Here is a 17,614-nt window from a genome sequence, read left to right as displayed (position 1 = left end):
CTCCTCCCGAGGCTGACCACCAAGGTCCGACTATCAAAGCATTGAAGTCCAGTAATCAAAAGCCCCCTTTGGCTGCCCTAATTAACATGACCAATTAAAATGAAACACCTCATCCTAACATGGGGTTTCCCTTTTCCCCCTTTATAAACTTCCAACTTGCCTATGAACCACAGCTGTTTCCTCTCTATCTAGAGGAAGTCCTTTGTCCCTCTGGGGCAAATATCCCTCCCCGCCCGCCCCTGTTCCCGTCCCCTTCTCCCTCATCCTCTATCTCCTATCTTGGCCTCTTATGCTCTGCCCTTTGTCCCTCTGGGGCAAATACATCTTTGTGCTGAGAACTGGGTCTTGGGGTGTCTTGTGCTGGGTCCTTTCAGTGGGGTGGAGGAGGGGATTTGGACAAGAACATGTCCCCACTTCTGAGGAGGCCCCAGGTTCTGAGGCCTGTGAAGAGGGGGAGAGACGGGGTTCGGGTGTCTGTGGTGAGTCCAGGCGTGGGGCACACCTTTATTTATAGCTCCTCTCGTCCCAGCCGCTGCCGGGTCAGGCAACCGTGGCCTGTCACCCTCCCTCTTCCTGTTCCTGGGTGTCCCGTGAGTCCGCTTCAGGGATGCGGAAGTAAAGGCAGCTGTGGGACAGGCCTTGTGGTCATGTCGTTTCCTAATGTGGTCTGGCCAGCCTGGGGCACAGGGTCCGGTGAAGCGTCATTTCTTGGCTAGGGTAGAGGGGAACTCTACCCTAGCCAAGACTGTCACCCGGTCTCCTGAGAGCTGTGGCTGTGGTGGAGCGGATGGCTTTTCCTTTCTTTCTTTCTTTTTTACCCATTAGGACATAGCTTTGGTGTCTAGGCCCGAAAAGGCAACCTCACGTTGAGGGTGACACAGAGCAAAACTCGGGGTTCAGAGGCCTGCACTCTCTGTTGGCTGTTGTTGTATGCTATATGCAATTTGCAACTAACACAGACGTGCCCAAAATAAGAATCCCCGTCCTCCCGAACTCTCTATTTTTAGTTCCCTCTCCTGGAAGCAGAAAATGTTCCTTTAATCGGTTCTAGGAATACTCAGACCTTTCTGTCTGAACCCCACTCAGTTCCCTCTCTTCTGAACTCTGCCAACTTCTTTCTGCCAGGTGTCGTTTTCTTATTTGAAGCTGGTTACTATGGAAAGGGATAGCCTTCAGGCCACACCTGTGAACCCCGTTCAGGAGCTGACACATGCACACGCGCGCGCGCGCACGCACACACACACACACACACACACACACACACACACACACACACACGTGCACACACACACTTTCTCATTATCTTGTGTATGTGTGTGTGTGTGTGTGTGTGTGTGTGTGTACACGCGTGTGTATGCCACACTGCACATGTAGAGGTCAGAGGACAACTTCTGGGAATCAGTTCTCTTTCCACCTTGTCGAGGGAGGCAGGGTCCCTCTAGTTCCTACTGATGTGCTGTGTACTCCAGGCTAGCTGAGCCACCATCCTGCTGTAGCGGTGTTGGGATTCCAGATGCTCGCCACTGCACCCAGGTTTTTAAGAGGGTTCTGGGAACGGGGCTTGGGTCGTCAGGCCTGGGACCTAACTCTTGATTCTCTTCTAGCTTGTGGTTGTCCTGTCTGGAACTTCTCTGGTGTGGGCAGGGCAGGGCAGGGGAGGGGAGGGGAGGGCAGGGGAGGGCAGGGGAGGGCAGGGGAGGGCAGGGGAGGGGAGGGATGTGCCTGGGAGAGGAGATGACAGAGGAGAGTGAGGGAGACTGCTCCGCGGACCTTTCCCACCCTGTCACTCACTGTGATGACTTGACTAAGAATACCCCACCTCCACCTCCTCACGCCCCATGTGTTTGAACTTTTGGTCCCCAGTTGGTGGCGCTGTTTGGGTACGTTGCAGAACTTTTAGGCCCTGGAGCCTTCCTGGAGGAAGTACATCACTGGGGGCGGGCTTTGAGCGTTGATGGTCTCGCCTCACTTCCAGTCCACACTTCCGCTTCCTGTGTGTGGTTGAGATGATCCCTCAGCTTCTTGTCTCTGCTGCCTTGCCTTCTCTGCTGTTATGGATAGTTAGCCCTTTCAAGCCATAAGCCAAAATAAACTCTTTCTTAAGTGGCTTTTGGTTAAGGCATTTTTTTTTTTTTTCACAGCCACAGAGAAGTAACTAATTCATCAATGGTTATATAAAGACCATGGCTTTGGGATTTAAAGTCCACATTTAGAGTCTTTGTTTTCTAGCTCTTCCATGACAGCTCTCTGGGACAAATGACAGCTTCCCACCTCTCCACAGGAATGTCAAGAAAGACTGCAAAATAGCTCGTGCACATTTTTATTATATTGATTTATTTGTGTGTGTTGGGGGTGGGGAGCGTTGCTCACGTGGAGATCAGAGGACAACTTTTGGGACCTTCCACCATGCAGGTGGGTCCTGGGGATAGAACTCAGGTCATCAGGCTTGGTGGCAAGTACTTCTGCCAACTGCAGTATCTCAGTGACCTCCACATGCACATTAAAAAAGATGGTGGATAGGGGTGCTTGCTGCGTAAGAATTAGAACCTTAATCCAAATCCCCAGAAGCCACCTAAAAAGCCAGGTGTGACTGAATGCTTCTTTAACCCCAGTGCTGGGAGTAGGTAGAGACAGGAGGCTGGGGAATAAGGTGGGGAATGATAGAGCAGACAGCCAATGTCTTCCTCCTGCACATGGGCAGGAGTGTGTGCACTTGCATACCCATGGAGCATACTCCACACATGTATAACACTTAGGTGAGTGTGTGTGTGTGTGTGTGTGTGTGTGTGTGTGTGTGTGATCCCATGGCTTTCCGATGCACAAATATGGGTGCATGCACACACATGTCAATCTTTTTACTGTTTTATTCATCCATCCATCTATCTATTTTGAAACAGGGTCTCTCTGTGTTGATCTGGCTGTCCTGAAACTTGCTATGTAGCCCATGCTGGCTTCCAACTCATAGAGATCCCTCTGCCTCTGCCTCCTGAGTGCTGGGATATTTATTCACTTATTAAAGCAGGGTTTCACATGACCTTGTACTTGCTATGCAGCTAGGGATGACTTTGAACTTCTGCCCCTCCTGCATCCACCTCCCAAGTGCTGAGATTACCAGCATGTGACACCGTGCCCTGCCTAACACATGTATTTTATTGTCAATGTGTCCCCTGTTTTCAAATACTCCATCAAATGTACCCCTGACTGTTAGCAATGGGTGTGCCATGCTGAGCTCTGGGCCAACACCAGCAGCTCAGTTGGTACAGGCTGGAACCAGCGCAGAAGGTCTGCAGGTCTTTGTTCCTCCAGTGCCCCAAAGAAAGGTGCACTTTGATGGGACCAGGTAGGTGCACTGTGGGGCCCCCACGTCCCGTTGTCCTGCCCTGTTGTCTTTCCTATGTCACATCCTTCCTGCTGCCTACACTTCCTCTCTCTCCGCTGGCTTTGGAAATACAATTTACATATACTAAGACACATGTGCTATATAGTACAGCAGATATGCAACACTGATGTAATTCAGCTCACAAGAGGTGAGATTGGAAGAGAGTCTAAGCTGTCACCAACAAGGTGTGGTATATCGTAGAGCAATAGAAAGGGGTAGATCGATAGATGCCGATCTGCAAAGATGGCCACGCTATCGCATAACTCAAGTGAAAACCTAAGGAATTTTTGGATAACCTTTTGTTTGATTTTATGTAGCTTTGGCTGCCCTAGAACTTGATATATTGACCTGGTCGGCCTCAAGCTCACATAGATCCACCTGCCTCAGCCTCCTGAGTGCTGGATTAAAGGCGTGTACCACCCAGCCTGACTTCAGATAACTTCCTGAAAAAGAAAAAAAAAGGATTCTAGCATAAGTATCAGAAAGGGGAAGAGGAGAAAAGTTCCTCTAGGCAAAGCATCAACCCCTGAGGCCTCTCTATACCTCCCCTACCCCCTACCCCCCAAATCCCCCCATCCCTGCAGGCTTAGTTCCCAACTTCAACCCTAGACAGTGAAAAACCGGAGTTGACCCTCTCATATAGAGAACATTAATTTTTTTTTTTTTTTTTTTGAGGCAGGGTTTCTCTGTGTTGTTTTGGTATCTATCCTGGATCTCGTTCTGTAGGCCAGGCTGGCCTCGAACTCACAGGGATCCGCCTGGCTCTGCCTCCCAGTGCTGGGATTAAAGGCGTGCGCCGCCGCCGCCGCCGCCGCCGCCGCCGCCGCCGCCGCCGCCGCCGCCACCGCCGCTGCCGCCAACCTGGCGAGAACATTAATTTTTAATGATTAAGTTACCAACCTGGCAAGAACATTAATTTTTAATGATTAAGTTACTATGCCTCAGGGTTCAGCACATGCAGCTGCACAGGAGGTTAATTTCTTTTCCTTATATTATTGTATTACCTATTGTCTATCTAATAACACACACACACACACACACACACACCAGAGACAGAGAGAGAGACTTAGAGGCTTGAGACAACACGTTTATTTTCACTCAGGAGCCTGGCATGGCTTAAGTGGATCCTCTGGCTAAGGGACCCTTGAGGCCACAGACATAGAATGGCCGGACTGATACAAATGTGTACGAAAGTGTCAAAATGAAACTTACTACATTGCGTAGCCAATTGTGGCAGTTTGAATAAAAGTGGCCCCCATACTCTCCCAGGGAGTGGCACTGTTAGGAGTGGCCTTGCTGGAAGAAGTGTGTCACTGTGGGGGTGGGCTCTGAGGTTTCCTATGCTCAGGATACCGCCCATTGCCTCAGTCAACTTCCTATTGCCTGCAAGCCAAGATGTAGCCACCACCACGTCGACCTGCACAGCACCATGCTCCCAGCCGTGATGACAATGGACTGAACCTCTGAAACTGTTAGTCATCACCTCAATTAAATATTTTCTTTATGAGTTGCTTTGGTCATGATGTCCCTTCACAGCAATAACAGCCCTAAGACACCAATGTATGCTACTAATATCAAAAGATGCAACCAGTGGGAGTGGGGAGGGGCAGAAGCCTTTATCATACTGTAACATTGGCTCTCTGGGGCATGGACAGAAGGTCAGGCCTTTCTGGGACAGCTTTAACCTTTTTATTTGAATTGGTTAATGGTATAGTATTTGTTTCAAAACAAGAAAAACTTTGTAGTCACTGAATTGTACCCCTGGAAACCTCCAGGCCAGGCAAGCAGCAGGTTTTGTTGGTTCCAAAGTGGAGAGAAACAGTAAAATGCAGTGGGGTGTGTTGTAGAGTATTATTTTAAGATGTGCTACATTTGTTTATGCTGTGGAACATTTGTTTAATGGTGCAAAGATGTGTTGCATTCTTTTATGTTGCATTTGTTTAGCTCTGTGAAGCTGTGTTACTTTGCCTGTCTAAAACACCTGATGGTCTACTAAAGAGCTGAACGGCCAATAGCAAGGCAGGAGAAAGGATAGGCGGAGCCGGCAGGCAGAGAGAATAAATAGGAGGAGAAATCTGGAAGGAAAAGGAGAGGAGCAAGAAAAGGAGAAAGGGAGAGGACTCCAGGGGCCAGCCATCCAGCTACACAGCAAGCCACATAGTAAAAAGTAAAGAAAGGTATATAAAATAGAGAAAGATAAAAGCCCAGGGGCATATGATAAATGGGATAATTTAAGAAAAGCTGACTAGAAACAAGCCAAACTAAGGCCAGGCATTTATAACTAAGAATAAGACTTTGGCCGGGTGGTGGTGCACGCCTTTAATCCCAGCACTCGGGAGGCAGAGCCAGGTGGATCTCTGTGAGTTCGAGGCCAGCCTGGACTACCAAGTGAGTCCCAGGAAAGGCGCAAAGCTACACAGAGAAACCCTGTCTCGAAAAACCAAAAAAAAAAAAAAAAAAGAATAAGACTCTGTGTGTATTTAATTGGGAGCTGGGTGGTGGGGCCCCCAAAGACCAAAGAGCCAAAAGAGTGAAAAACTACCAACAATAGGGGTGGAAAATGGAGGTCTCTATGGAGTAGAGGGGTGCTCCTTGCCACAGGGTGCTGCATGGAGGTTTTGGGCAGTCAACGATCCCTGGGAATCCCTGGTTCCTAGTACTCACACTGTTGAGTTCTTTCCTTTTGGCTGTGGGCTGGACATGTGCCTTGCTTCAAAGAGAGAGACTCCAGCAGAAGTGTGGGGATGCCACTTCCAAGATTAGCTGACAGAAGCCCACACTTCCCTTCCAGTTAGCACTCTCTCTCACTTGCTCACTTTGATGAAGCCAGATGCCATGTTGGGAGCTACACTGTTGAGAGGTCTGTGTGGTCCAGAGGACAGTCTGTGGGCCACGGCCAGAAGGCACCAAGTCCAAGTCCTTAGTGCAGTGGCCTATGAACACTGCCATTTCTGGGACTTGAGAAAAAGCAGCTTCCAGATCCATTCTGTGTTTGCATTCTCAAACATCCCTTAGTCAGGACTCAGCTCTGTAGAGAGCCCCCCATGGAGAATGGGGCTTCTGGATGATAGCCAGCAAGAACCTGCCAGCCATGTGGGTGAGTCCCTGTGGAAGCCGTGTCCAGCCTCAAACAAGACTGGTAGGCATGGCCCACACTGCCATCCAACCACAAGCTCAAGAAAAACTCAAAGTAAATAATACACAGGAAGCCATTACCAAATTCTTTTTTTTTTTTTTTTTTTTTTTTTTTTTTTTTTTTTTTTTTTTTTTGGTTTTTCGAGACAGGGTTTCTCTGCGTAGCTTTGCGCCTTTCCTGGAGCTCACTTGGTAGCCTAGGCTGGCCTCGAACTCACAGAGATCCGCCTGGCTCTGCCTCCCGAGTGCTGGGATTAAAGGCGTGCGCCACCACCGCCCGGCACCATTACCAAATTCTTGACCCACAAAACTGTCAGAGGAGGCCTTTACTGTTGTAAGCTACTGGGTTTTGGAGCGATTTGTCACGTCATTTTTATTTTTCAGTGCTCATTTAAGCAGTGACATTTTCTGTGTATTTGCTACGTAGTGACTAGACTTGGTAACCTTGCTAGGTAAAAGATAATAACTTGCATTGAGTGCTAGGCCTGAGTGAACTACAGTGTGCAAAAACAGTGCCCATTTACATGAAGCAGTATCGTGTATCAATGACCTAATAATCATACAAATGACTGTAGATTGTAACAATGCCAAGTGCTATACAAGGGCTTTTGCCATTCAGAGGTACAAGGGCATTCATTCATTCATTCATTCATTCATCCATTCACTCATATCAGATGGGAATGGAAATGGTTTTCCTAAGGAAGTAAACAGAACAAGGACCTAGTCATGTGGATAGAAGTGAGGATGAAGGGCATTTCTGGCAGAGGAAGCATTCTGAGCAAAGGCCTTTGGCTGGAGTGGAGGGAGTACTCAGAAGAAAAGCCACTGTGGCTGTGACTCAGAGATTAAAGATGAGCAATGAAGTTGGGAGACAGAGATAGGATCTAAGTCATAATGAGTTTGTAGTTTATGCCAAGAGCAATGGAAAAGCCTTTGAGGTGTTTCTGTGGAGAAACAGGTGACTTTGACTTTAAAAGCGTAGGTTTAAAAAATCTCAGGCTGGGGACGTGGCTTGGGGAGTAAAGAACTTGCTAGGCAAGCGTGGGGACCTGGGCTGGAGTCCCAAGATCCCTGTGAAGATGGGTGTGATTGTGTGCATCTGGAATCCTGGTGCTCCTACGGAGAGATGGAGGGAGAGATGGGAGAATCCCCAAGAGTCTGCATGCCAGGTGGCCTAGAGTAGGTAGCAACAAACAATGGAGTCCCTGTCTCAAACAAGGCAGAAAGGAAGAGCCACACCTGAGGCTGTTCTCTGAGTGCCACATGTCCACCATGGCATGTATGCACCTGCATTTACACACATGAATGCATGTACACACATACACACACGCATATCACAACACACACACACACACACACACACACACACATACACACACATAGCCCATCACCACTACTACCAACAACACAAAACCCAGATGCTGTGGGATGTTCTGTATGGCAAATATGTTGCTCTGATTGGTCAATAAATAAAATACTGATTGGCCAGTGGCTAGGCAGGAAGTATAGGTGGGACTAACAGAGAGGAGAAAAGAAAGAACAGGAAGGCAGAAGGAGTCACTGTCAGCTGCCGCCAGGACAAGCAGCATGTGAAGATGCCGGTAAGCCACAAGCCATGTGGCAAGGTATAGATTTATGGAAATGGATTAATTTAAGCTATAAGAACAGTTAGTAAGAAGCCTGCCACGGCCATACAGTTTGTAAGCAATATAAGTCTCTGTGTTTACTTGGTTGGGTCTGAGCGGCTGTGGGACTGGTGGGTGACAAAGATTTGTCCTGACTGTGGGCAAGGCAGGAAAACTCTAGCTACACCCAGAGTGTAGAGAAATGGGTGGAGGCATCTCAGAGGAGACCTGTCCCTCAGTTATCTCAGTAATTCCAACACTTAGCATCATGCAGCAGGAAAGGGTGCAATTCTCAAGCACAACAGCCCTCTACTTAGTGTCCCGGAAACTGGCTGAGTTCTGCAGACATCTGTCCTGGCCTCTTATCCATTTTCTAAAATGTCCACAATAGTAGGGTCATGTAGCATGCAGACAAATTAGATAGCTGGGAACATCACAAGTCCAGCTGACAGCACAACCCAATGATCAGTACATAAAGGAAATACAACCAGCATTTCCCCAGAGGACAGAGGTTGTACCAGGTACATGGCATTTTTCAGTGACTTGTGACTTAACATTGTATGACACACATGACTTTACAGATGAAGAAATGAACTCAGAAAGGCTAAGGTCACATCAGAAGCCACAGGACTTGCTCTGTCCCAAAATGAAATGTACTTTATTACACTACAATTACTATCCGACTCCATTGAATGTCTTTCATATGTAGAAGGTCTTAACTATTAGATACCTGAAATGTAGCAGCACAGTAACATGGATACTTCTTCAGGTAGTACACTTCTTCAGCTAGCCTCATTAAAATGGGCAATAATTACTGATTCACTCACTCACCTAAAGGAGTCTGACTCTTTAGCAAACATAGGAGAGGCTCCAATGAGGTGCAAGGTTTTAGAAAGTGGTCAGAGGTAGGATGTGGACCTTGCCCTAGAAGAACCTGTCTATTAAATACATTGTTTTGTGTGTCAGAATCCTGAGAACTTTTCCTCTCCTTTATGGACCCCTTCACAGGGGAGGTGTGATGCAGCCCATGTCTCAGGCACTGGTTCTAGCCTGAAGTTGGATCCATCAGACTCTCTCCCTGGCACTTTGGAAGTGGAATCAAGATAGAAAAGTCAGTTTGGCTTGGGGGCCTGAACTTCACGATGGGAACTTGGGTTTCTGGTGGACAGTTTTCTGGGAGGGGAGGAGAAGTTGATGGGAACAGAAGCAGGAATGATAGGAAAGTTTGCAGAGGTTGATCTGTGGACCTTGGTGTTCTTCTGTCAGCGTGTAAGGCTCACTGGGAGCACCATTTCTTCTGCTTCCTTGAGTGGCATTAAAGCACAGCTAACCGTGTGGAGTGGATGGTGCTCCTTGGAGCGGTGCTCCAGGGAGGCTGGCAAAGAAGCTGTACCGGCCAAGGGCAAATCTTCAAGTGCTGAACGTAGTTTAGAACAGAAACAGCCTGTGTGCTGCGATCTGTCTCTGAAACCCACACAGCCATCACTGTGTATCCTGCTCACCTTCCTGCTGAGCCCCGCTGAGAGTCACTCTCAGGGAGACACTTTGCCTCTATATTTCCTGTCCCAACAACTGCTGTAATGTGCATTCCTAAGTGGCTGCATCCCAAGGGCAGATGCTTCCCATCTCGTTAGAGTCAACACTGGGTACGAAATACATCCATGTTAAGGGAATCTCTTGCTTTTGCATGGAGAACTAAGAAAACTTGGAACTTGTCCCCAAACACTTGGTAGCACCATAGTGCCAGGTAATTAGGGATCAGGATTCTGGCTAATTATATGACTTCTGATACTACAATGCTCCCTCTGCCTTGCATTCATTCCTTTTCTGCTCTTTTTCTAATTGGCAAACTCTCAGTCTTCAAGACCCAGTGGGATGGTTATATGTTCAATTTTTTCCTTAACAATCACTGTTGGAGAAGTAATTTTGCCAACTGGTACTCTATGGCCTTTTACCATTTCTTCATCTCCTACAGGATTTTAGTGTTGCTCATGTGTCTGTTTTCTAGACTCTAGACCTGCAAGGTCAAGAGCATCTCTTCAGTACTCTATAGTCCCTGGCACATGTAAATTATCAATAGAGACACTGCTTTCATTTGTGAAGTACATGGCAGCGGGTGCTGTGGTTAGCTGTGTGCCTTAGAAAAGCCAACAATAAACAAACAACGAGAACCCATCAAGCCTTCAGAGAGGCAACCAGACTGCCTGGCCTGGCGGCATCGGTTGTAATCCTTGCTATTCGGAAGGCTGAGGCAATAGGATTTTGAAATCAAGTTGGTGAGACCCTGTCTCAAAGTACAGACAGGAGCTGGGGAGATCAGTGACGGAGGACGTGTAAGGCTCCAGGTCCAACCCCCCAAAATGAAATTAGAAAAGCAATAAACTAATCTATAAGGTGCTATCCAGGACTTCTCCCATTCATCATCCACTGAGACTGAACCTAGAGCTTCCCACATGGGAGACAAGTGTTCTGCCTGGGAGCTCTGTCTTATTCTACTCCTTGTGAGGACTGTGGGTTTTATGTCTTGTGTTTACTTTTTTTTTTAAGGCGACAGGGTTTTATGACAGCTAAGCTGGCTTTGAATTTTCTGTGTAGATGAGGATGACCTTCAACCTCCTGATGCTTCTGTGTTAAGATCAATCCACGTGAGTCTATTTAATGGGTTATAGGGATTTATTAAGATATAAACTGAGGAGATACACTCATGAATACAGAACCGAGTAAACAGCTGACGTCGTCCTCTGTTCTGACTGAAGCGAATCCACCTGGCAGTTCGATCAGACCAGGAAGCAGGCAGCTGGGAGAAGGGGTCACTACAAGCTCCTTCCAGCCCTATGGCCCAAGGTCATGGGCGGAGCAAATACCAACACTTCTGCTTCTACCTCTCAAGCACTGGGATTGTAAGTGGGTGTCAGAGTTCTGGCTCCTACGTGGGAGTTCTATATGGCGGCAAACTATTAGGATATTCGAATTTGAAAAAAAAAATTGTTGGCAAGAAAAATTCAAACTTTAAAATTGAGCACATATTTAATGAAAACAAGGTAAGAATACATGTATAATACGCTAGTATCTATACAGGCAAAAGGAAGAATTTATAAGTACTTACTCATGAGTGCTTACACTCTTGTTAAAGAATTATATTCTTTGTCAGGAGGACTACGAGGGTAGGTGTGAATATCATCACCACAGGAACAAATTATTAGAAAACAAATGAGTAAAAAGGGGAATTACAAAATTATTTATTAAAAAAGATACTGACTTGGGGCTGGAGAGATGGCTCAGAGGTTAAGAGCACTGGCTGCTCTTCCAGAGGTTCTGAGTTCAATTCCCAGCACCCACATGGTGGCTCACTACTGTAGATGTAACCAATCGTATTATTAAAATAAGAAACACAGAGCCAAGGTAAAAGAGAAAAGCCGAGAGGTCAGAGCTCAGAGATAAAATCTTACCTCCTGCAGTGCTCCTAGCTTCCCCGAGAGAGGGAGGTACTTCCTGTGTCCCTGTATAAATAATCTTTCTGTTCTGCCTTCTCATTGGTTGTAAACCCAACCACATGACTGCCTCATCACTGCCTGTAAGTACCGCCCTCCAGGTCTTAAAGGCGTATGTCTCCAATACTGGCTGTATCCCTGAACACACAGAAATCTACCTAGCTCTTCTAACCACCATGCTCTTACTATGGCTCTAATAGCTCTGACCCCAGGGCAACTTTATTTATTAACATAAAATTAAAATAACATTTCAGTACAAATAAAATATCACCACATTTCCCCTTTTCTATTTTAATAAAAAGAAAAAAGGCAAAAGGTTATAACTAACAAAAGAAAAGCTATATACAAAAGTACAATAACTATATACAATATATACAAGTAACAAATACCTAAACGATGTCTAGTCCATTTGTATTTGACAAATCAGAGAAAATAATTCCCTTATCTATCCTATTTTAGTAAGTCCAAAATGTATCTAATTCACTTTCTATCCTAATTAATCTTCAACTATAACTAACTAATCTTCAACTCCCTCAGAGACCCAAGAAGGAAATAATATTAGCTAACAAAAATAAAAACAAGAAGTGCACAAAAGCAGCTTCCAAAAATTTTGTGAGTTGACAGAAACAGCCAGCTGCCTGGACAGTCACCTGAGGTTTCTCCACAGTGTTGGGGCATCATCTTCAGCCTATAGGCTTAGCGTATCTGACAGACTCATTTGTGAAGTAGGTTGTACACAAGGTCAACAGTTCAACCTCACACTGGGTGAGAGCAGTCCATGTACCAGAAACACCTGAATTCCACTAGTGTCATGTCATGATTCAGGATTTTAAATTCTGGAAATTGTTGATGGTTTTTGAATTCAGCTGTCCATTCTTCTTGGCTGTGTATATATGGCTTCATCTAAGCATCCCCTTCTCCACATCCCTCTATTAAATGCCAGTCTACTATTGAGAGGCGTGAGCTTTAGTTGCTGTTCCATTGCACAACAGAAGCCATCGGCCCACTGCCTGTTCAGCTGCCTTCTATGAAAAGGGCACTGTACCTTTTCCGGATTGTGAAGGCCACTTCAGGGATGGTGCCATATTGTCCTGGCCTCAGAAGATGCCTTCTGATAAAGCCATAACCATACTTGTTTTGGCAGGAATCGGTAGTCCTTTGTTTCGTGTTCTGTCTGTCCATTTTGTCCTGTTGATTTGAGGATACTTTGTTGTCCAGTGGCTAACTTTTGCCACAATGAAAATTAACTCCATATGCAGTTTCTTCAATGCCCATATTTTCTCTGAAGTAGATTGGTACTGCCAGGAGCCGACATGTCTCAAAAAAGAAAAATTTCTAAGTTATTAAAACATTTTAAATGCCATATTCGGTAGATCTCTGAAGGGTTTGAAGATGACCTGTCTAAAATATATCTGCTCAATTTTTAAAACATATCTAATATGACTACAATTTCTATTGTAATGTCTAACTACTTTCATTTCTTTATATCCTAATAGTTGGTAATAATGTAAAGTATTTAAAACTAGCAATTGTCTTTTTCTTTTCTTTTCTTTTCTTTTCTTTCTTTCTTTCTTTTTTTTTTTTTTAACAATAACCTTAAATCTAATCTCCTTTGCTTAGCCTTTTTCCTAACCCTTGACAACAACTTGTAACCAACCCCCCTAAACAATGAAAATTATCCCAGACCCAAAACCCATTAAAAGAACCAAAAAACCACCCGCCCCACACCACTTCTTTGGCAATGTGGGTGTCATATTCTTAAAATTGCTTCCTGCTGGGTATGGGTGAAGTTATCTTTATCCTGAAAGAAAAATTTAGGTTAATTGTCAAATTCTAGGAAAGGTAACTATATCCTTCATTATTATCCAGTCTGTGTATAAAGCCAAAGTTCAGGGTTTATCTCAAGTCCTTATTCAAGTAGTCTTTGAGACTGGATCATCTCAGCTAGTCATCTCAAAATTGTTCTGAGCACCTTGTAGTTCAAAGCTGATCTGTAGATGATGTTTGTCAGCTTAGTGATATTATTATTGTCCATGTGGAATTGTTGTTGTTGTTGTTGTTGTTGTTGTGGGGCCCCATCTTCTTTCCGGAGACTTCAGTTGATGTTAGGCCTGGCCGTGATTTCCTGCAGAAAACTGATAAGAGACTCGAACACAAAGACATATATATGCAGCTAACTGAAGCCTTTTTTCTAGAATTAATTAGTACTCTATATGACCATTCATATCTTAACAAAGTTTAAAATGTATATATATATTAATCTTGTAAATTTTGATATAAAATTTATACTTTAAGAAAAGTTTAAAGAATCAGAATAGAATCAAAGAGTTGAGATTAGTAATAGAATAGTCCCTTAATTAATTTGGCTTTTGTCCTGTCCCATAGCAGAAAATGGCTCTTTTATTCTGTCATGATACAGGGAGTTTGTATTTTCATTTTAACAACATGCTTGAGTTTAAAGAAGGAGAGAGCCATTCTCCAACTCCAAAGTCAGCTTTAAATTTTAATTGAACTGGGACTATTAGAAAACCAATAGTGTTAAATCTTTAGAGAAAAGCAGAAACAAACATTTAAGAAGACATAAAATTTTTCAGATAATATATACCCATATGCCATATACTCCAATATACTCTGTTTCCTGGGATAGATGATTTGTCCCTTTTCTTCAGTTGTCTCATTTGTCTTGTGTCCTTCAGATTCCTTAACCTTCATTCTCCTAAAAGACAAAAACAAAAACCTTCCCCCAAGACTAATTTTGGGGATGTTCCTTTTTGGCAAGTTATTATCTGATTAAATGAAAAGACATGTGTTACAGGTACAAGTTAGTTTAAATTGGATGTTCATGCTGGTTGATGAACTATCACCTCCTCTAATTAAGAGGTTTCTCTTGTTCAAATCGAACCTTTATCAATTTTGATGGTACCCACAGCTTATCTTCTCCTATAGAAACAAAAGCAAAACCTCGTCCCCAACGTAATACATACCCTGGCTTCCATTCTGAGGTCAGCACATCCTTAAAGTATATAGGCTGATTTAATTCTGTAGTTTTTTCTATTACCCAATGTCTCTCTGCAGCTGTTGTTCCTTTCTCATTAGCATTCAGAAAATTCAAAGTTAATACAGCATTATGCAGTCTATTTCTGGGGGTTTTTGTTACTCCTTTCTGTTTATTTAGCATATCCTTTAGAGTTCTGTTTGATCTTTCTATAACTGCTTGACCTGTAGGATTATGTGGTATACCTGTAATATGCTTTATATTGTAATAAGCAAAAAACTGTTTCATTTTAACAGAGACATATGATGGAGCATTGTCAGTTTTGATTTGTGCAGGTATACCCATAATGGCCATAACTTCTAGCAAATGAGTGATTACAGAATCAGCTTTTTCAGAACTCAAAGCAGTTGCCCATTGAAATCCTGAATAAGTATCGATAGTGTGGTGTACATATTTCAGTTTTCCAAATTCTGCAAAGTGAAACACGTCCATCTGCCAGATTTCATTCCTCTGAGTACCCTTTGGGTTACATCCTGCTGGTAATGGTGTTTGCTTATAGAAGGAACAAGTAGGACATTTCTTTACTATTTCTTTGGCTTGTTGCCAGGTTATGGGAAAATCCTTTTTTAAACCTTTACTATTGACATGATGTTTTTTATGAAATTCTGAGGCCTCCAGCACATTTCCTATCAATAATTTATCAATCTCATCATTGCCTTGTGCTAGAGGGCCTGGCAGACCAGTATGAGATCGGATGTGAGTTATATATAAAGGATGACTCCTTTTCCTGATTGTATCTTGTAATTGAATAAATAGTGAAGTTAATTCTGAAGCATCAGGGATAAATTCTGCAGTCTCAATATGTAATACCACTCTTTCAGCATACTGAGAGTCAGTTACTATGTTGAGAGGTTCTGAAAAATCCATTAATACCAACAGAATAGCATACAATTCTGATTTTTGCACTGAATTATAAGGACTTTGTACCACTTTACTTAAATTTTCTGATTTGTAACCTGCCTTTCCTTGTTTGTTGGCATCTGTATAAAATGTACGAACTCCAGATATGGGTTTTTGCCGTACAATTCGAGGCAAGATCCAATCAGCTCTCTTTATAAAATCAATTCTGTTGCTTTTGGGATATTTGCTGTTAATTTCTCCCAAAAAATTACTGCAAGCTCTTTGCCAAGGTTCACTTTCTGTCCATAATTTTTCAATGTCCTCCTTAGTTAAAGGTACGACAATTTCTGCTGGGTCTATTCCTGCTAATTGACGAAGTCTCAATTTTCCTTTCCAAATCAAGTCAGAGATTTTTTCCCCATAAGTTTTTAATTTTTTATTTGGTTTATTTGGTAAAAATATCCATTCCAATATAATATCTTCCCTCTGCATTAATATTCCAGTAGGGGAATGCCTAGAAGGTAAAATAACCAAAATGCAATCCAGCTTTGGATCAATACGATCCACGTGCCCTTCATGTACTTTCTTTTCTACCAAGGCCAATTCTTTCTCAGCTTCAGGTGATAATTCTCTTGGACTATTTAAGTCCTTGTCACCTTCTAAGGTTTTGAACAAATTAGTCAGTTCATCATTTTTTACCCCAACAATAGTTCGTAGATGAGAAATATCTCCAAATAATCTTTGAAAGTCATTAAGAGTCTGTAGTCTATCTCTCCGAATTTGCACCTTTTGGGGTCTAATTTTTTGTAGCTCTATTTTATATCCTAAATAATTAATAGAATCTCCTCTTTGTATTTTTTCAGGAGCAATTTGTAATCCCCAGCAAGGCAAAATTTTCTTTACTTCTTCAAACATTCTTTCTAAAGTTTCTGCATTTGAGTCAGCTAGTAAAATATCATCCATATAATGATAAATTATAGATTTAGGAAATTTTTTACGTATCACTTCCAATGGCTGTTGTACAAAATATTGGCACAGAGTTGGGCTATTTAACATTCCCTGTGGGAGGACCCTCCATTGAAATCTTTTAACCGGTTGAGAATTATTATAAGTAGGCACTGTGAAAGCAAATCTTTCTTTGTCCTTTTCTTGTAAGGGTATTGAAAAGAAACAGTCTTTTAAATCAATAACTATGAGAGGCCATCCTTTTGGTAACAGAGTAGGCAAAGGAATTCCAGATTGTAGAGAGCCCATCGGCTGAATTACTTTGTTAATTGCTCTAAGGTCTGTTACCATTCTCCATTTACCAGATTTCTTTTTAATAACAAATACAGGAGAATTCCAAGGGCTGGTTGACTGTTCAATATGCTGAGCATTTAACTGTTCTTCTACCAGCTCTTCTAAAGCCTGGAGTTTCTCTGTTGTTAAAGGCCATTGCTGAACCCATACAGGCTTGTCTGTTAACCATTTTAAAGGTAGAGCTGTTGGTATTTTTGGAAGATTATCAGTTGTTGTGCCCTGTTCCTGTATAATATGGATGGCTGGTGACCACTCAAAATAATGCCTTCTAATATTTCTCTCAGAAACATGTGCTAGTTTATGATTTGTTTCTGAGATTGGAGGGATTTTAATCTGAGTATTCCATTGTTGCAACAAGTCTCGACCCCACAGGTTCATAGCTATGTTAGCGACATATGGTTTTAATTTTCCTCTCTGTCCTTCTGGACCTATACATTCCAGCCATCTTGCACTCTGTTTCACTCCAGATAATGTCCCAATTCCTAACAGTTGAACGTTTACCTCCTGAAGAGGCCAAGCTGGATGCCAAAATTCTGGTGCAATTATGGTAATGTCCGCACCTGTGTCTACCAGACCAGACAACAAAACACCATTTATTTTTATCGTTAATTTTGGTCTCTGTTCATTAATAGAAGTTTGCCAAAAAATTTTCTTTATGTTTTCTCCTGAATTTTCTATTCTCTCTTTTTCATCATCCTGACCAGCCTGATTTATTCCAATAGTCATTTGGTTATTTAATCGCTCAGAGCAGGGATTTCCTCTACAGCTGCAGGAAAGGTTTGAACTGGTT

Source organism: Peromyscus maniculatus, chromosome 11 (genome assembly GCF_049852395.1).
Source record: "Peromyscus maniculatus bairdii isolate BWxNUB_F1_BW_parent chromosome 11, HU_Pman_BW_mat_3.1, whole genome shotgun sequence".
Lineage (NCBI taxonomy): Eukaryota > Metazoa > Chordata > Mammalia > Rodentia > Cricetidae > Peromyscus > Peromyscus maniculatus.
This window is presented reverse-complemented; position numbering follows the sequence as displayed.